This window comes from Odocoileus virginianus, chromosome 2 (assembly GCF_023699985.2).
Source record: "Odocoileus virginianus isolate 20LAN1187 ecotype Illinois chromosome 2, Ovbor_1.2, whole genome shotgun sequence".
Lineage (NCBI taxonomy): Eukaryota > Metazoa > Chordata > Mammalia > Artiodactyla > Cervidae > Odocoileus > Odocoileus virginianus.
Window position 1 is genome coordinate 59,827,233 of NC_069675.1, and position 21,407 is coordinate 59,848,639.

The following is a 21,407-nucleotide window of genomic DNA, read 5'->3' on the forward strand; positions in this document are numbered from 1 at the left end:
GTGGTGAGCTTCCGGGAGGCCGTGCGGGGTCAGCACTCCCGCAGGCTGCCTGCAGACCCCAAAGCGACTGCTTCCGGCCTCCGGGAATGGCAGAAACATGGGCACAATTCCAACAGGGAGAAAGCCTCTGCGTGTTTACTCCCAGAAGACAAGGGAGGGTGAGTAACTGAACCCCTAAAGCTGCCCCTATCGGGGAAGCTTTTTTTCTTTCTTTAAGCCCAAGCTCATCCAGGATGAGGTCCCTGCAGTAACATCCATGCTAATTGCTAAGTAAGACAAAGCCTTCCCTAACAAATCAGCAATGTAATTATGAAGCCAGTCACTAGATCAAGCCAGTTAGGCGCGCTCGGCGCGGCTCCGAGGCTGTAACCCGACACCACTGTTTGCGGAGGCGCCTCCCCGGGCTCCCCCGGCGGCGCGCTCTGCCGCGGGCAGCGCGCAGCCGCGCATCCGCGATCAGACTCCAGTCGGACGAGTCCCGCGGCGGACAATCCCCGGGCTTTCTCGACAGCGCCTTAAAGGCTGGAGACAAACCGAAATTCGGCAGGGAAGTCAACCTCGAAATCAATTAAAATTACAGCTTTTACTGTTTGGGGATGTCTTCCTCAAGTCTGCATTGTAAGAAACTCTTGCCTTCCCTCCTAGGACTTTTATGTACTTCTATGAAATTGCAGGCGGTTTCTGACTGGTTTGTCGGACATAACCTTTCCTCTTGGAAAAAGAAAAGGACATTTTCAAATGTTGATAACTAACTGCATTTAGTAAACAAATCCTGAGAGATAATATTTCAAGTGAATATTTATTAGGGATGAATTATGATCTTGTTAATAAACATCTGGAAAGAAACAGGATTTTTAGACTGTAACTGTTAAGTACTAGAAAATATTTCTAATACCCAGTCTTACTGGTTCCTCAGCCAGCTGGGAATTTTAGGTTTTAGACCTAACTCTTAAGAAGCTAGGGACATCAGTCACCTTCCAAATACTGAGGATGTTTATAGTTTTCTTAGTTTACCTTACAATTGTGACTAAAAGTACTGCACACCTAAAGTAAAAGACTGAGCCGAATTATACAGTTTCTAAATTTATGAGCCAAAAAAAAAAAAGTGATTCCATGCCTGGAATATGCTTTAGAATACTCTAGAAAAAAACATCCATGAAGATGAAACAAGACTGACAAAATATTGATGACTGTTGAAGCCCGATGATGAGCACAGGGGATGCATTGTACTCTCTTTACTTTTGAGTGTGTTTGGAATTTTCCATAAGAAAAAGGTAAAACATGTACACACACATCAATACATATTTTAAAAATTCTACAAATTATAAAAAAATCAAACACAATAAACTATTTATACCCTCAGTGAGAACTATTATATTAACTTGATAGGCTATTTTACACAGAAGAAAGCTATAAATGCTCTTTGTAAACAAGCATGCCCACTACAAGTTGGAGCTCCTCCTGAGCCATGAAAGAGAGTATCACATCTAACCACAAGGGGGCGCAGGAGAGCAACAGGCACTCCTGAATTCTGATTATTCACCGCTATATCTATCTACAGATCTCTCCAAGTATACACATTTCCAAGACTGTTTCCGAATTCAGGTCTCCATAGGACACTGCTCGGCAAGCCAAGAGCCCTGCCAAGACCACACTATATTATGCCATGGTTCAAAATCTGGAATGTTGTATAAAGAAAAGGTTGTTGTCTGTATATAAGTAACACTGATGTTTCAAAACCCATGACTAAAATCCCTGGAGGACTCCTGAAGCAGGAACACACACCACAAACACACACCCTGAGCCATAAGATGCGGCCTGGGAGAAGTTCAGAACTTCCAGTGGGGGTCCTAAAGTGATCTCCAACCACACAATGAGTCTCAAGGTTAGCAGGAGGAATTTTATTAGGATAGAAAAGGCTTCAACAATCCAATTGCTTTGTAATAACAGGAAATTGCCTCCACACTGAACAGAAGTGGTTTCTGGCAGTTTTTTGGGAAAACTTCATAAAGAATATTGGGGAGGAGCCATTAAATCATAAAACACTGGTAACCTTAAAGAGATCATGAAGCAAGCTGATTGTATAACTTGCTGGAATTCTCCCTATACAAATTACAAATTACACCACTGTTTGAGGTGCTGAAGTTCTATGACATTGTATGTTCATAAGAGACGAACTATTATCACCAATCTTTCCACAGGAAACTTGGTAAATATGAACCATTGTAATAATATTTTTATAAATAATATATTATTGTAGACATTAAAATTATGCTACTCCACACTAATGTGTTGTCAGGAACTCAGCTTTAGCATGCTGAATCTAAAGGCTCCTTATCATTAAGGGAAGGAATTCTTAGATTTGAATTTCTTTCTCTTAAGATTATATGCCAGTAAAGGCCAACCAGCCTTGCCCCACCCCCATTCCCGTGCATAATGAAAACATTTTTTTCTCCAGTACTTATAATTGCTTGGATGGGATTCTGATTTCAACTCTCCTGTACTATCTTTTCCCCAAAGATACCTTGTTTTTCTGCTCACACTAGAGACCCTTAATAAACAATGTCAGAGGGGAAAAGGCTTAGGGCTGAAACCAAATGCTTTGCCAAAAGTATGTGATGGTGGGTTTTTTGTTTTTGTTTTTAAAAGAAGGCCTTCAGATACATAAAACAGTCACACCAAAACAGGTAAATATAATTTGCTAGAACAAACCTGTGAAAATAAAATTTCATCTTAATTAAAAGATTACTACCTTCTAGGTTTTGTTAGCCAACTAACTTGTCACTGAATAAAACTAACAAAAAGTAAGTATGCTACATTAGGAAGTGTTTTTATGAAAGTGTTTTTAAAGGATATTATTAATTTTTAATCTCCTCTGTTTTCAAATTGGGAATGCTTTAATACTGTGAAAAATCACTTAAAAGAAGACATGCTTTATAGTCCTCAAAAATACAGAACATACTTTATCTTCCAACTTCTACATGCAACCTAAAGAGAAAAACCAGAGAAATATTCTTTAATTTACTTACTCATTGAGTAAGTCTAAACATTGTACTATATAGTCTAAATCTGAATTCCTCAAAAGAAAACTATCCCTAAAAAGAAGACTATCACACTTCTATAATATGACATATGAGTATTAAAATTTAAGGTACAAAATAAAAGAAATATACTTCAGAGATGCGTGAGAGGGAGGAAGGGCTTCCTTTGTGGTTCAAAGGTAAAGAATCTGCCTGCAATGCAGGAGACTTGAGTTCAATCCCTGGACTGGGAAGATCCCCTGGAGAAGAGAATGGCTACCCACTCCAGTATCCTTGCCTGGGAAACCCCACAGAAAGAGGAGCCTGTGGGCTACAGTCCATGGGGCTGCAAAGAGTTGGACACAACTGAAGCAACCAACACACATGAAAGGGAAGAAACAACTATTCTACTATGTAAATATCTATTTCATATAAGTAATGTACATATTCAGAATGTTTAGTTAATTCTAAAAATTAGGCAGAGTCCTGATAAGGTTTTACAAAGACAACTTAACTTCATACACTTGAATAATTCACAGAGTAGAAAAAGGGAAGGAAGATACAAACTAAGCTTGAAGGCAGTGAATGATACTTTGTAAATATGGCAGCCCTTCTTTAAAAAAAAAAAAAATTACTTTGGGGCTATTTTGAGATAAAAAGTATTTCTTCCTGAGGATTTCTGGGCATTGATAACTAATGACCCACAGAACTTTACATAAAGTCACTCAGTCAAATATAATAAAAGTAATTAGAGTACCACACTGAAAGCAATAGTATTTATTTTCTAAGGAAACTACCTCTCAGAACTTCAACCTGTAGGAGCTTCAAGGACCTTTAAGGGGACCTTGCCTCCACCCCACCCCACTGCCACCCCTGAACATTCTGTTCACCCTGCCTATCTTTAGAGGCTTCTGAAGCAAGAAGGCAGGTGCCGCTTGAAGAATCCACGTTTTGAATTTGCTAACCAACTACTGCTAGACAGCTAACAACCATCATCAGGTAAAATCTATTTTATTTTCTATTTCTGGCCATAATAAAAATATTTTAAAAAGCAGTCTGTTAAAAAAAAACTCTTCAGAAAAGACCATCACCAGGTTCATGACAAGCACAGAGGCAGTGCAAAAATTCTTCATCAGCTGCAGACCACGGGGCTCAAATTCCTCTGCCAGACCCATTTTCTGTGACAGCAAGGAAGACACAGAAGTACACACGCATGGAAGTTCCCTCCTCAAGAAAAGGGAAGAAATCTGAAAAGCAAATCTGTATCAAGTATTATTAAAAAATGGAACAACTACTAAAACAGGTTCAGATTAAAACAGTTGCCACCTCGTTATCTCATTGGCGTGGCTAGAATTTTATGCAAACCTGTTCTGGAGTAGAGATGACCTTGGGACTTTCAGATTCCCTGAGTTTAACTCAACACTTCTGAACACCAGGGTGGGGTACTCCAGCCGGCCTGCCTGAAGCCGGGGAGCTGTGGCTGGCGTGGAATGATAAGCAGTCAGCCAGAAGAGCAGAGCAAGGGGCTAAAGGTTGATCAGCAGCAAGTAACGCTTCATTATTTAATTTTCTGACCACAGGCACCATTCAAGGCACCACTTTTTACTTTTGTTGAACAGGTTCAGAGACAGCTGAGTGAGTGAGTGGCTGGGGGTGTGTGTGTGTGTGTGTCCTGAAGAGTCAGAAGCCCTTCCCCTTCACTGTTCTACTTTATGAAACTCCTCAGAAGCACACAAACGCCTGGTTTAGCCTCGTCTTTTCAGTTAACAACCTATGAAGGTTTTTAAAAGGAAGAAAAAAAAAAAAGCTTAGGATTAAAGAGCAACTCTGCGAAGCTACAGGTTTCTGCAAGGGGACAGAGATAGTAAGGCCAGACATAGATGCGTGTTCAGCACAGAGGTCTGCTGCTTGCTACCCGGAGTTACCAGAGAAACAAAGCTGCCTTTGGGCACCTAAACTAGTCGGACCTGCTGTAGCAGTTGCGCGGTCGGCCCGGCGCTGTCCCCCGCTCTCCTCTCTCCCGCCCCCGCCCCACGCATCCGCAAGGCTCACTCCACTCGGGGCGGCGCCGGGCGGGCACACTCGGCCCTGGTGCTGCTGTCCCTGCTCTGGACACACGGGCGTGCAAGTGTGAGAGGCGGCCAGACGAGACAGCAAAGGCCGACTCCATTCCGAACTGAAAGCTGCAGTGGGTGCAGAACACGGCTTCTGTGCTCCCGGGTTGCTAAGACAGATACACCAAATTGTGGGACTGGCTGCTGGGACTCCAGGCAGGGATTCCCCTTTAAGTTCAGAGGAGGGACGGGAGACCTTGAGAGGAGACGAAGGAGGCTTTCTAGCTCCTGGGGCCCTCCAACCACAAAGAGAGCTGAATTCCCTTCCAAAAGGGAGTTTTCATTGTCTGTCTGGGGTGCTTGTTGAAATGACATGCATCTGTTTTGTCCTATGAGCAATCATATGTTTGCAAAGATATTCTTATGTTTTTATTTTCGAATTTCTATTTCAAAGAAAATTTTTAGACAGCCAAGCGTGTTTTGTTTGTCTCATGATCTTTAAGGAAAAAAAAAAAAAGCCAACAAGGCGTCCATTTATTACCCAGAATAGGAATGTCGTCTTTTTGGCCTGACATATGCCATTCACAGATTCATACAAAGAATGAACTGCCACACAGTGCTCATAGAGAAAGACACTGCTCCACACAAGGAGTGATGGGCACTCCGGGGGACAGTGCTGCTCACAGGACTGCCCGGCATCTGTATAGAGGGCAGAAGTTTGCCTTTAACGCCAATTGCACTGGCCATTGGAGACAATCATTTTGTTTAAAAGATATGCCAACTCTGGTGAGCTGCTCTTTCCTTCAAGAATATTAGAGCTAACTATGTGTAAAGTAGATAACCAGTGGGAATTTGCTGTAAGACACAGGGAGCTCAGTTGGGGGCTCTGTGACAACCTAGAGGGGTGGGATGGGGTGGGAGGTGGGAGGGAGGTCCAAGAGAGAGGGGACATATGTGTACCTGCCACAGGCTGCTTCATGCCGATGTATGGCAGTAACGAACACTGACATTGTAAAGCAATTAGCCTCCAAGTGAAAATACCTTTTAAAAAAAGATTATTAGAATTAAATTAAGTATCCACACATTTCTTTAAGCAGGAGTCCTAGCTTGGGGGTTTCTGTCGGCTGTTAAAGGAATAATTATTAACAGTTGGTAGAAAAGACATGATTTGTGCATATGCGGTGGCCACCGCATTTTTAGATGATCCTGTTCTGCTGGTCAGTGCTGATTAGTGGAAAGACCCTGAAGGTGGGTGTTACCCTTATTTCAAGGTAATTTTCACTTAAAACTGGAGCTTGCCCTCTGGTGCCTTGAGCATACACCTGATCTTTGCACTCAGTAATCAGAGACACCTCTCTCTTCCCCTTCCCCACCCCTGCTTTGCCAAGAAACTACTGCAACTACAGCCATTTCCTACAGGACAGGCTGTAACAGTAAATATGAAATTTCTGTAGCAACAGTTTTAAAAAATTCTACAAGTGAGTTAAGAGTTCATACTCCAAAATATCATATTAACCTACACATTTTTAAAGTCTATGTTACAATACTAACAAAGTTGTCTTGATTTTTTTGATATAAACAAAATATAAAATAAAACTTCATGCTTTTATTAGTATTTGTTTTTTAACAGGAAATCACAGCAAAAGAAACTTCTAAAAGTTTCTGTTGTAGCTTTTATCTCTATTAATAGTTAAAGTGTAAAATATTTTGAGGATGGGCAAACTTTTACTATAACTTGTTACCGATAATTTTAAGTATGCTTTTATTTTTATTTTCTTCATCAGTTTAATTTTTGACAGAAAAAAATCTTGATTTATTTGTACATATGTACACTTATATCTTCAATGTCCCCTTATATGTTTATCTATTTTGTGTGTGTGCACCTTTCTAAGCAGTGTTGCAACTCATTCTGCCATTGGAACACTGTTTAAAATAGCATATGCCAAAAGCTATCAGCAGCTACACAAATTTGAGTTTTAAAATATCAAAATAAATACCATTTAACTATGCTCATTATTAATAATTTAGTGCATGGCAACTGGGTAAAGTTTATATTTCAGCTTCTCAATTAAATAAAAGGCTTTCAAGGGGACAATTCCACAAACAGAAGTCTAAAGAGTTTCTAAATGTGAGCTAATATCCCTTTCTTAGTTTTTTAAGGGAAACAGGCCCGAGCAGCTGTTACCTAAGAAGCTGTGACACTCGTCTGACAATAAAACTGTTCCCTAGGACATTCAAGTCCTACACTTGGTTGGTATTATAAAATTTAAGTCTCCTACCTATTGTAATTACCCAAGGAACAGAGCTGAATGTTTAAAAAAAAAAAAAAGAAAAAAGGTTGTCCGATCCATTTCATAAGATTTCTCACCTGAGAGCAACATGGTTATGCACATTTTAATTAGGAGGAGGGGAAAGAAATAAAGTTATTTTAAAGGGTTCCAAACTTGATGAACAACATAAACAACTTTACATTAACATATAATATCTCTAAGTAAATCAACAAAGTTAAAGGCAAACTTCCTAACATTTATCTCTCTCTTTTTTTTTCCCATGAGAAATAGCTGAAATGAACAGCAAAGTGGAGATCCACGAACAAGCTCTTCTTGCTCATGCCAGAAGCTGAGATCTCAGGATGGGTATTTTCATCCTCAGAGCACACCCTACCACACTCAAATCAGAATAGACTGCTATAAAAAGGGGGAGGAGTGGGAGGAGCTCTAGGGGTGAGTTATGGCTTCTGGGTAGCTGAACAACTAGCCCCCCCCCCCAGCACCCCATCAGCAAAACAACCCAGAGGCTCTCAGGTGGACTGTCCTCCAGGGGTTGAGTGGAGCCAAGAGCCCACTTCACTCTTGTCAGAGACTCCTCTCTAATTATAAAAGGCTACTTTGAACACTTAAGGCCTCAGGAATCCGATTGGCTAGTACAACTTCTAGGCTCTTTACACACGTTATGGACATTTCTTAACATATATTGAGAAATCACAAAGCATATTTCATGAACAAAGCTTGAAAACATTTACTATCTTCCTTAAGACCAAAGGAGGCTGTCCAGCTTGATTCAAATGAAAACTGGTACAGTCTGAGACTGGATGGCTCACCTTGCTGACTGCCCTTCCTCATTAAGTGCCTGTAAAAACTTACTCTCCACCTCCTGAAACATCCTGAAACTAACCAGCTTGGGAGCAAAGTTATTCTAAGACAATGATACCTAATCTTTTTGCGAAATTTAAGGCTAAACACAGAATTCTACTCCCATCTCAATCTATTATTTCTGCTAAAAGTAAGGTAACTGCTGGCCAAGGCGGGGAGGGGGGGGATTTATGATTTTCTCTCGATGCAGGGGCGCTCTGACAGCACCACGTCTTGGTACAAAGTCCAGGGCCTGGGACAGCTGGCTCCCCTCGGCCCCCTCCCTCTCAGTCATAGGCGGTCACCACTAAGATGACTTGTAGATTTCTAACTTAAAAAACCAATGAGACATCAAGTTTAACAAACATACACATTCAAAATCAATTCACTTGGGCACGGGCGAAAAGAGGGCGGAGAGGGATGTTTCTAAGCTAAAACACAGGGCAACTCACAGAAATACACTAAAGCAAGCTGGATGCAAACCCGGCCACAGGACTGAAAAGTGAAGCAGCCGTCGCGCCAGCAATACGAGTCTTAAAAAAAAAAGAAGTCTCGCACGTTCACAACAACACAACCGCCACAACACGCACACAGATCCCAGCTGTAAAAGCGACAGCTCCGAGCTCCCTCCGCCCCACCGTAGGGCTCTGGTTAGCTCCCGACCCCCTCCTGACCCCGGTCCGTGACTGCCCGTCCCCTGCCCTTCCCCCAGCAGATCTGCCCGAGAACGCCGGGGGTCCCTGGCGCCGGCCCCGGGGGTCCAAGAGCGCGGGGCCGGGGAGCAGCGGGAGGGAGCGCTCCTCTCGGTACCTGCTCCAGCCCAGGTCCCTCTCGCCGAGGCTCCCGCGACCCTCGCGGCCGCCCGGGCCCCTCCTCCGCCCTCCAGGCTCACCCGGCCCTGGCCAGGTCCCAACGCTGCCCCCACCCACCCGGAGCCCCGCGCATCCGAGAATCCCCTCCAAGCCGGCGCCGGGAGAACTTACCACATGCAGCTCCACCTGGGAACTAGCACATCGGGAGGGGTTTCTGCCCACTCCTCAAGCTACTCCCGCTCCATGCGGAATCCCCCGCTCCGGGGGCCCGAGGGTGGCGCCGGGGAGCGGGCAGGAGGCGAGACCGAAGCTAAGACTCCGCCGTCCTCTGCCTGCGCGCTCGGAGCATTATACAATGGTGGAGGAGGAGGCGGCGGCGGCGGCAGGCAGCGGAGGAGGAAGCCGGAGGCGGGCGGAGGGGGCGCCCTGACCGAGCGAGCGGCAGCCAGCGCTCCAGCACTAGCTGTGCAGGAGTGACGTGCGGCCAGCGAGCCTCCCGCGAGCTCCGGGCCTCGGGCTCAGCAGGCCCCGCCCCTCGTCCTGCCCCGCCCCCTCGACCGCCAGGCCCCGCCCCCCCGACCGGGCCCCGCCCCCTCCCCCGGCGGTCCCGGGAGGCGCGATAAATGCTGAGCGGGGCCCCGGCCGCCCCAGGAGCAGGAAGGGGCAGGCGGAGCACGCGAGACGCCGGGTGGCAACGCCGCCCACGGCTCCCTTCCCAGCCGGCGCGCCCTTGATTTTCTTAAGGAAAAGCTTAAGGAGCAGGGGAGAGGAAACGAGACACTCCGGCCAGGGGACAACTAACCACCAATAATCCCCTCAGACCACTCATGCAAATGACGGAGCCGCTAGTGACAAAGGCGGCAGCGAGTGCCGCGCGCGCACAGCCCGCTGAGTCGCGCGACCGCAAATATGACAAGCATCTCAGCTATTCTGCAACTTGGGGCCGGTTAGCCGGGCAGGCAGGGTCCCGGGGGCGAGGGGCGGGGGTGGATGGGGAAAGAGAAAAATCCGACCCCGGGGCGCGGTATCCACGCTGCCCGCTGGGTTTTCGAGACAGGCGTCCCGGGAGGGCGGGGGCCGCGCGTCCGCAGCTGAGACGCTCTCCAATGCCTGCGTCTCCGGACAGAAGAGTGGCCCTCGGAGTGTCCGAGGGGCGGGATGGGAGCTCCGGCTGGAGGTGGGGACAAATTCCCCTTGAGTGCGGTGTCCTCAGCCCTACACTTGAAATGGGTCACCAAGTCAAGAGTACTTTATCGGAACAGGACTGAAACGACTTTGCAGCCTTCGTGGCAGGCTTCGGCCGCGGTGCAAACCCGGCAGAGCCCACGCAGGTAGGGACGCCTGGCTTGGAGACGCAGGGGGGACCTAGGCGCAGTTTCACAGCGATAGCCTTTTCCTTCTCCTTAAAAAGTTCTGCTTTGAACTTCTTACATTTATCAGGGAAATTTATACTAGTTTTGGGAGGCTTGTGTGTGTGGTGTAAATTTAAAAGTCCTAGGACAGGAGACCTCCCCTGGAAAATTAATGATTATTTTAAAAATTACATGCGCATTCAGTTTAAAGATGTTACCAAAAGGAATTCAGGCACATTAAAATTTTGGCTGCCGCCTCAATCAATATCGTCTCAGATCTGTTTGGAGTTTAATGCTCCACTATACTATTTATATTTAAGGATAATAAAGCTTTAAGACCTAACATAAAGGTGATATAAATCGTTAACATCAAGACAAGTTGAGACCTATTGGAACTGTTAAGTAATGATTTGTTATCAATCAGATTGAGGATATTATTGAAATTAAACCTGGGTTAAAATGTTGGTAGAGAAGAAAATGTTTCTAGTTTTATCTTGAAAGGGAATGAAAAAGATTTTTTACTGGACTCTCGATATAATCAAAAGATTACACAGATTTTTCTTTTTTAAGTATAGCCAGTGCTAAAAGCTAATGATTTGTGGATATCTTTGGAAAATTTCTTTACAATGGCATTCCAGATTACTCATCGTGGAAGTCGTGCTTGGGGCCCTCAGCACATCCTGCTCAGTTTGTGCCTAAGTGGCACAGTATTCACAAACATTTTGCCACGAGACCAAGGTATTTTTCATTTCCAGAATTCTGCCTTTCAGAGAGGACACTACTAACAGTTTCTGAACAACCCATTCACTTTAAAGAGAAGCCATTGAAATAGAAGCTGCAATAATCCTGTGATATCTCTAGTGGAGGCCAGAGGCTCTCTTGAATTTAAAATAAATTTAAACTGTTATTCATGAATTAAAGTGAGCAGCAAGTTAGACTTGCATAATTTTTGTGACACTTGGATATTTTCTAGCAAATGAAAATAGTTCTTCCAGTGGAAGAACTAAAGATCAAAGTGACAATTTTTGTGTCTCGAGTGGACGCATGATTTTGCTAAAGCACGAATTCTGTGTGTGCTCAGTAAAGGTCTGAGTTCTAAGGAAAGCAATCTTGAGTTCTGGGGTAAAATATTTTTCACCTTCCCACACTTTTGAAGGTAAATGCCTTAGCATTTTATATATGTTATATACAGGTATCTACGTTATATATGTGTCCCACTTCCCCTACTTTGAGATTCTGGCATCTTTTACCAAGAAGTCAAAGCATGAAGTGGCCATTTGAACACCTGCTCATGTGGTCCCTCACCAGGTGGTACACAGTCCCTTCTAGGGCCGAGTCCCCCACAGCCCAGCACAGCAATTCCTGCCTGGCCCTGGGAGTCCAACTCCATGAGGCTAAGGAAAGCCCCTCCCAGAGCTTTTGAAGTCAACTCCCTTTAGTATGCATGATTTTTTTTAAAAAATATTGTTTATTCCTAGCAAATGAACAAGAAATGCTTAGTGAACACGTAAGTGTGGTTTTCACACTTTCACTCTCTGGGACACTTAAAAGCCCATTTAAAATAATCCTACTCTCAGGATTTAGAGTTTCTCCCTCTCACTTGCACATACAAGAAATTAGGCCAGTCATCCACATTTAACTATCAGGAACATATCTGTTTAGGGAGAAAAGAAACACTGCTCTTGTAAGTATAGGACTGTGATGGTAATTTTTAAAAATACTCATGAGTTTAATTTCAGAGAGGTACTTCTCAACATTGCTTTGTGGTTCTGGGTACTAGTTTGCACTTCACTGCTTCTCTTGAAAGTTTCTGTACCCTCATGTCTTGCAAACGACCAGATGACTGCACTAACTGAAGGCCACTTTTAGCACTTAATTAATATGCACCAAAGAATTGACACAAGGACAAGCTAGCTATATAAACTGAGAAAGACTTCACAACAGTTTTCAAACTTACCCTCTCTCATTATCTTTTATCTTTCAAGTTTCACAAGAAATACCAGTCATAATCATCCATCTATATACCTTGGAAATATTGATCTTATGCCCCCCCATAAATGTTTCAGTTATTAAACACAATAATATAGCCAGCTGGGTTAAATCATCTTTTCATAGAAAATACAGACAGTCTAATTGAATGTGGACTTCCCATTCACTGATCACTAAAATCTATTAGTAAATCTTCAAAATAAAGTCTGGAAGTCCCAAATCACCTAACTGATTATCAGAGTTGACACAGGATAGGATGACTAGGAAAACGAATGAACATCTCACAAAGACAGCACAAACAGGTTCAGTACTTTCCAGCCACTAGCAAGTTAAAACTTGACGGTACCAAAGGAGCTGGTTAACTCATCTGCCTCTGCAAAGTCTTCTCCATCTCTTTGCCCAGCTCTTCAAGTCAGGCTTTCTCCTGCCTGTCCTTGCAGTCATGCTTCACAAGAACAGAGCTTCAACTCCAGTGAAGAGCCACTCTTGCAGTTTCCCTCCCTGTTACTAGGCTGCTTTGCAAGGATGGCCCCTTGTGTTCCGAGAGAGAGAGTCATTTTCCTGTTAGTGAACACACCTTTTTCTCTTTTAAAGATCTGACAATATTTAAATCCTTATTTAGAACAGAATCTTAATGATGATATTGGAATAAGACGCTCTTGAAACTCTTTTCTTTTTTCTGGTATCTTTGATTAGTCCCTTCTATTTCTAGACGAGATGGCTTCTGTAGAGCACGAGCTTCCTCCCTACTTCACTGGCCACTATTTCCTGGTAAAATCCTCTGATAAATGGAGTGGCTCTCCTTAGACACTCCGGCTTTTGTTTTCACCTTCTCTCAGCTGGAAAGAGAAAGCCTTCCCTGGTGACAGTGCTCCCTTCCTGCCAGATGCTGCTCCTCCATGGCTGGTGGGTGCTCCTCAGAAAACTCTCTCCTTGTCCTCCGTTCCCCAGACAGCACTACCTCTCTGGCCTCTACATGCTGGCCTATCTGCATGTTGACCCTGGACTTCCTGTCCATAAACCATGCTCCCTTCTTGAGCAATTCACCTTCTTCTCAAGGTACCCGGCACTTCTGGCTTCCCTAGAAAACTTGTATGAATGTTAGAAATCGTGCAGCCTCCAGAGCATCCTTGTTCCTGGGACCAAGCCTGGTAAGAGGAAGAGTCCTGGAGTAGGACTTTGAAGATCTTGTACGAATTAATCACTATGATTGATCACTGACTTTTTAGTTTCTTAATCTGCCATGTCACAGATTTAGGATTAGCACTGGTTCTGGTGAAAAGAGCACATGTGGTTGGGCAGAAGATCTCAAGTGTAGTTCTTCAACCACAGTCAGCAAGGAAGCTGAATCAGGGCCTTCCCATCTTGAGGGCTGTGTCCACCTCCCACCAGATGAGGCTCTAGGGCCCAAAGGTTCCTGTAGCCCCTTCCCAGAAATAAGAGTCTACGAAAAGGTGGCTACAATGGGGACTACCTTCACAGAGGAGTTTGAAAGAATATAAAACCAACTTCACATCCTATTTTCTGACACACATTCTCATATCTGTTGTAGAAATGATCTGAGATTATGTACCTTTAAATCACCTATGAGTAAAGAGGTCATTTAAGAGAAGTAGGGTGATTTGGGGAGTGTAAATAACATATTTAAGCCACTTTTTGAAGTCCCAGATATAAAACTTCTACTTTAAGAAGTGAAAAAAAGGTCAAAGCTTTAATGTGTATAGATGCCCAGGAAATACCTCTGACTTCAGACTATGAAGTATGATACTATGAAGTATCATTAAAAATAAACATGTGGGCAGAGAACACAGTTTAAATGGAAACAGTGCAAAAGACAAAAAAAATGAATCACTACTTTGCCACTGTGAATTTTTATTGGTTTTCTGGAGGAGAAGGAACACTTAAGCAAGACTTTATCTTTTAGTCATCAATGCAGAATTGTTCTTTAAAGACATGTTGCCAGAATAAACAAGACTTTTCCAAAGTTATCTAACTGTCCAATAATATTTGCTTTAAATTGAAAAAATATATATTTTAAATTAAAATATTTTTACACTTAAAATTTCAGAAAGGCAAAGTGAAAGCCAAATATGAAGAAACCAAGGTAAACTATTCAGATAAACAGCAATGTTACATTAGATACATTTGTGCAACTCGTCAATGGTTTTCCTAAACATGCTTTAAATATTGAAGGTTATCTTTCTAAGTAATATTTATTTCAAAACTGCTGTCTTTAGAGAAGTCTTGTTTGAGGTGTATGAAACTCCTTAAATGGTCAATTATCAGAGAAACTGGCTTTTAAGGAGAAAATAATAGTGTGAATGAGCTATATGTAACTTCCCTTTTTGAAAACAGAAGTTGAATCTGTAACACCAAATTTAGAAAGGAGAGTGGATGGCAGCAAATACCACGAGAATATCATCTATAGCATTGACGCCCACTGCCGTTCTGTTCTGTTACAAATAATGTACACTCCACAAACTTGAGTTTGTTCAAACAATGCATGTATTTAGTTGTTCCTAAAGATGATTCTTTTAAAAGAAAATATACATATGAAAGAGTCATATCAAATTTAAAAAAAAAAACTCATTGAAAAAGTATCAGATTCCCTGACTTTGGCTACAGTGATTCATTTGGCTTCATTACACAGAGGGCAGCACAGTACATACTGGGACAGCTGATAAACAGCTTTTGTGGGAATAGTAATGGCAATTTTAACATCATTTGTATTTCTGTTTACTTTTCTTTAAAAAATTAAAGCCCAAATTATAAAAGATTGAAAAGAATTTTGATGAATCATTCATTTTCAATCAATCCTAATTTGTTACCACTTTAGAACTGTTAGACATCATGCTTTCAGTTTTAGTGATTTAAAAAAAAAGCTCTAAAGAAAAAGACTCCAGAATTACTATTTCCACATTACAACCAAAAATGAAAAGTGAGAAAATAAAAACCTTTCCAAAAGTTTATCAGATGAAAAGAGTTAATGGAGAACCACACCATTTATAGACAAGAATACCTGAAATACTATTCAAGTCTCCCCAAAATGCATCAATAAGTTAAATGTGATTCCAGCTTAAATCCCAATGCTCCCCTCCCCCCTGCCATGGAACTTAAGCAAATCCAGAAATCATGTGGAATAACAAAGGACAAAAGATAGCTTTAATAAGTTTAAAGAACAAGATGGGGGATGTGGCCTAACAGATATCAAGGCTTATTAAAAAGTTCTAGTAATTAAAACAGAGTGGTGCTGGCAAGAGATAAATAGATCAGCAGAACAGCATCAAGAGTGCAGAAACGGAACCACACATATGTGTAAGCATAAAGTATGACAGAGGTGAGGCAACAGATCAGTGGGAAAGAATAGGCTATTCAATAAATGAGTAAAGGTCACCCAGTTACCATGAAAAATAAAATTAGGTACCTCAGATTTTTAAAAAAAAAATATTTCAGGTGGACTAATGTCTAAATATGTGAAACATAACTTAAAAACATTTAGGAGAGAATATATGAAAATATATTTATGGGCTCAGAATAAGGAATGTGTGATTATTCTCAGTCGCTTAAGATTCATTCTCTCCTTTGCTCTGTGCCTGGAAACGTTGACCCCTAGGGACCAAGCACCTTTGCCAACCAGCTTCCAGCTGGAATCCTCAACAGAAAGAGACCAGTGGGTCAGAGGGGAGAGAGGTTGGGCTATTTCTTCCCTGCTCCTTCCTACTTGGGCTCCTGTTACAGCAGGACCCATCCCTTAATAGCCACAGTTTTTGCAGGTGGCCCTTTCTCCAGGGCACTCACTCTCATAGATTCTAGCAACACCATTTCCTCCCCTTTCCCCTGTAGACCTGAGCATAGTAAGATCTAAGTTCTTGGTCTTCCATGCTTCAAGTTTTGTCACATCTCTGTCAAAAGTCCCATCATTTATGTCTATTTAGTTGAATCATTTGAGTGGAATATTGTTTCCTGCTGAGACTTTGACTATTAAGAAACAAAATGGCCAGGGCCTTCTCTGGCAGTCTAGTAGTTAAGACTTCATAATTCTAATGCAGGGGGCGTGGGTTCAGTCCGTGGTTGGGGAACTAAGATCCCACATGCCACCTGGCACAGTCAAAAACAAAAGAAAAGAAATAAGACAGCCAATGCACAAACTATAAAGAAAAAGACCAATAACTTGGATTATATTAAAAATTAAACATCCACTAAATAAAATACAATATAAACAAGATAAAGACAAGTGGAAGACCGTTGAGTGATGGTATATAATACATATAATCAACAAAAGATTAATATTTAGAAATAAAAAAGAACTCCGAGTCAGTTTTTTTTTTAATATAAAACCAACAGAAAAATGGGTAAAAAGAGGAAACTCAAATATCCAACAAATGTGAAGAGATACTCAATCTCCTCAATTTATAGGAAAAATGCAAATCATAGAAGGTTAGTTCACAGCTCTCCACTTGACCACTTTGGAGATAATGTGACATTAGCCAGTGGAGCTGGACATGCACACACCCTGCCCACATACCTGCAGTCTTTCTCCATGAGGGTTCCATGAGAAAATAAGCCCTATAGAAAAGAATTCAAGTGACTATTTCCTCAATTCTCCCAAGGGTGGTATAAAGGTAAGAACCAGTGGTTGCTGGCAAATGTTTAACAACTGGCTGGGGTGGGGGTGGGGGTGGAGAATGGGGAAAGAAGGAAAGAAGCCCTTTTTGAAGCATTTGCTGATTTCTGTGGTGTAAATACCAACCAGGGCTGATTTCAAACCTCCCCACTGAACTCAAGCATTACAAAGAGATTGGTGTGATCGCTCTTAGGAGCAGGTATCAGACTCCAGCTCTAACCCCAAACGTGAACCATTCTAGACTTAGAAGACAATTCATTACATATGATAGACGCCTTAGGATGCATTGCATGAGTGCTTAGTCACTCTGTCGTATCTGACTCTTTGCGACCCCATGAACTGCACCCTACCAGGTCTTCTGTCCATGAGGATTCTCCAGGCAAGAATACTGGAGTAGGCTGCCATGCCCTCCTCTGCTTTAGGGTACTGGGGCTTAATTTTCTGGAGGAATTCTGGATGAGAAGGGCTAAATCTAGAGAGACTCTTGTTTTCATCCCCCATGGAGACATAGAAGAATGTTTATAGTAGTTTTGCTTGTAATAGCTAAAGGAGAATTAATCAATACATTTGAAAGTTATGGTGGTTAAGAAGTACTAAGGTTACCAAATATCAACATGGTTAAATCTCAAAAACAATGTTGAGTAAAATAAAGCCAGTTTAAAGTATGTACAGTATAATATCATTTATATAAAATACTTTAAAACATGTAAAACAATGTTATATATTGTTTATCAATACAGATGAATGCAATTATAGAATAAAAACATTAGAGACCAAAAATATTCATGAAAGTGGTTAATTTTCATAAATGGAGGAGTGCTGGAATCAGGGAGAGATACTACAAAGTTTAATTTCTTTGTTAAAAACATGAAAAGCAAATAAATATGTTGTAGTAAACCATTTAAATGTATTGTTTTAGATTTCAAGACATTAAAAAATACATTTTCTTCCCTTTCTTATGGTTCCCATAAAATAGAACTTTGTGAGGTTTTTTCCCCAAACTTCTAATATCTATTAATAAAGCAATGGGTAATATTTATATTTCATGTATTTAACTTCATTATTTCAGTAATGACCTAATTCCTTTTACTCATTTGATATGACTGGCAGACTACAGTCCATGGGATTGCAAAAAGTCAGACATGACTGAGCACACATGCACATGCATACTGTCCTTCTCTCTCTCCTAATAACAGACTGCAAAACTCAATGACAGTGCTAGCGTAACCGAAAGTTGTTAATAGGAAGCCCAACTGACAAGGCAAGTATAAGAGAATAATTGGTTTAAAGCCAGTATTTGGGGTGTATTTCTCACCTGTCAGGCTAACTTCTATCATGCTGCTGCTAAGTCGCTTCAGTCATGTCAGACTCTGTGAGACCCCATAGACGGCAGCCCACCAGGCTCCTCTGTCCCTGGGATTCTCCAGGCAAGAACACTGGAGTGGGTTGCCATTTCCTTCTCTAATGCATGCACGCATCGTAAGTCACTTCAGTCGTGCCCAACTCTGTGCGATCCTATGGACAGCAGCCCACCCATGCTAGAAAGGATAAAAGCTTCCTTACAAAATATGTAAGGCTTCCTGTTACTTTCTTACCATGCATCTAGCCCTAAAAAGTGAAATCTTGTTTTGTTTTAAAAAGACAATGAAAACACTCTTTCCTGGTGAACTATCTTCCACTGGGTGTTCGGTTGACCATTTCCTGCTACCCCAAATGCATTCTGATTCTCTCTTCTTTGTGTCCCTCCATGCAGGGTTATAGGAATAAAGCCCCCATACCCTCTGATCTCTGGGAAGGTGGTGCTCTCTCAGCGCATGGGTAGTGTAACTTTTTTTTCAGAGACTGTCTTGAAATAAGCCTATGTTTTAAATACACACTTTTCTGCTCGCTAGCAGGCATTCTGAAGCTAGGTGGTTCTAAATAAAGAACTCTAGTCAACAACAGGAAATAACTCCCACAGAAAAAAGGGGCAGAATACAAACTCTCACCAACTCTTATACACAGCTCACAACGGCCTTTTGTTCCGTGCACATTAAGCCTGAAATCTTTACTTTTCAGAGCATGTTTGGGCCTTTGCAGAGCAATTAAACCTTCCTTTTCCTTTTGCTGCTGTCCCTGCCTTCTTCTCTCTGAGGAAGTTAACCTTACAACAGAACTTCTTACTATGAAGTAGCAGATCAGAAAACCGAACGGTTTCTATTTGGAAACTTAACAATTTTTTTCCTTAATGGAGCTTCCCAAGGAGGGGCGGGGGGGGGGGGGGGGGGGTGGAATCAACTCTCGGTGTAAAACTCACTTTTCCTTCTAATTGTTGATAACCCATCCATTTAGGTTTATGGGTTGATATGATAGTGTCTTTGTTGACAGGTCCCAAAAGAATATTTTCATCTGCAATGTATGTTTCTAAATCTATCAATAAAAACACTATCGTATCAACCCATAAACCTAAACGGATGGGTTATCAACACTTTGCCAGTGACATTTCAGCAAATCAATGCATCTGTAAGACACATATTGTATTCAAAGGCTCACATCTTGAGTCTGTAGTGAAAAAGAGGGAGAAAAACCAAGATCCCAAGCCAACTAAACAGAAAAAACATGTAAAGAATGGTTTTTAAAGTCTCAGTGACTGCTACTGGAACAGATTGGTGGCATTCAACTATAGTACAGCACAGGTACCCCAGACAAGAAAATTGGGCTGAGTAAAATAGTTTAAATATGACTGCAGACTAGTATTTCTTCCTCTCCTACACACTCAGCCTTGCCCTCTCTACTGGCTCCTTCCTGCAGTCAATAAATTACAGACTTGGTGTTCTCCCTGTTCACTTTTAAAACAAGAAACAGTCCTCCCCTGCTTCAATGCTGCAGGAATGTTGGTGGCTCCTGGTGGCTCAGAGGTAAAGAATTCTGACAATGCAAGAGACCCAGGTTCGATCCGTGGGCTGGAAAGATCCCCTGGAGAAGGAAATGGCAACCGGCTCCAGTATTCTTCCCTGGGAAGTCTCATGGACAGAGACTGCAGGGCTACAGTCCATGGGGTTGCAAAGAGTTGGACACGACTTAGCAACTAACAACAACTGCTGTCTTTACCCTTCATGGTTTTAGATCCACCTACTTCCTCTGGCTTCACACACAAAAATATATTGACCACCTCTGAAAAGAGCACCATTACTCCCTAAATGCCACCCCAATGGAGACTTCTCAGTTCCTCACTGACTGAACACCTATCTATAGCATTTGACATTAATGACTGCCTCCAACCATTTCTTTCAGTAACTCTAGTTGAACTCTTGGTTCTTATCTCTCTGGCTACTTGTTCCTTTGCTGGCTCCTCTTCCTCTTACCACCCTATAAACCTATAGGTCTTCTCTTTAAAAAATAATCATCCCCTACTGCAATTTGGGACCAGAGAAGATTACAAAGCTGAGTGATGATGGTGATGGTTGGTTAGGATATCGGAATCTTCATGAGGCAACTTTACCCACTCTCAGGGCATCTATATGCTAATGATTCACAAATCACTAATCACATTCTAGACCTTTCTCTTTGAGGTTCATATCTGAGCTTTATATAGAGAAAGACCATATATATATCCCAGTTTGTCAGGGTCATACCAAATTTATGCTTGTCCTCGCATAATTAGTAACAGCACCCTGTTTCAATCTCAAAAGTGTCCTAGGTTGAACAATGTGCGTGCTAAGTTGCTTCAGTCATGTCCAACTCTTTGCGACCCTACGGACTATAGCCTGCCAGGTTCCTCTGTCCGTTGGATTCTCCAGGCAAGACTACTGGAGTGGGTTGTCATTTCCTTCTCCAGGATTGAACAATAATAGTATATAATTAGCCTATTTCTATCTCATTACCTATTAGATATTTTCACCGGGTAGTATAAAGGCATCTCCAACTCACAGCACATCTAAAATTGTCCTAATCTTATCCTCCTTAAATTTGTTCCTCCTTCTGAATGCTTAAATATGGTTAAGGTAGCAACAAGGTGGGTTTCCCTGGTGGTTCAGTGGTAAAGAATCCACCTGCCAATGCAGGAGATGAGGGTTCAATCCTTGGGTTGGGACGATTCCCTGGAGCAACCCACTCCAGTATTCTAGCCTGGGAAATCCCATGGACAGAGGAGCCTGGTGGGCTACAGTCCATGGGGTCGCAAAAGAGTTGGACACAACTTAGTGACTAAACAACAACCACCAATAAGGTATCCCTGGTGTCTTAAGTTGGAAATCTAAGATTCTAAATTTCTTCTCTCTCCCTTTGTCTCACATTTAACCAGACATAAAATCCTATCAATTTTCTCTCTTAAATGTTTTTCAAATATGTCCCCTCCTTTCCATTTCCCCACCACTGCCCTGGTTAAGGCCATATTATCTTTCATTTTCATTATTGCAACAATCTATTTCCTGACTTCCAGTCCTA

General features: G+C 42.2%; 1 protein-coding gene across 3 annotated transcripts in view; it reads right to left on the bottom strand.

Annotated features, from left to right (window-relative positions):
* SERTAD2 (SERTA domain containing 2) overlaps window positions 1-21,407 on the bottom strand; it is a 108,749-nt gene that overhangs the window by 13,597 nt on the left and 73,745 nt on the right. The window contains exon 1 of one of the 3 annotated variants that reach the window (XM_070480178.1): window positions 9,189-9,511. The exons of the other annotated variants lie outside the window; for them this stretch is intronic. The gene's annotated coding sequence lies outside the window, so the exon portion shown is untranslated. Of the gene's footprint in view, window positions 1-9,188; window positions 9,512-21,407 lie in introns of those variants that run through there. 3 annotated transcript variants of the gene reach the window in all.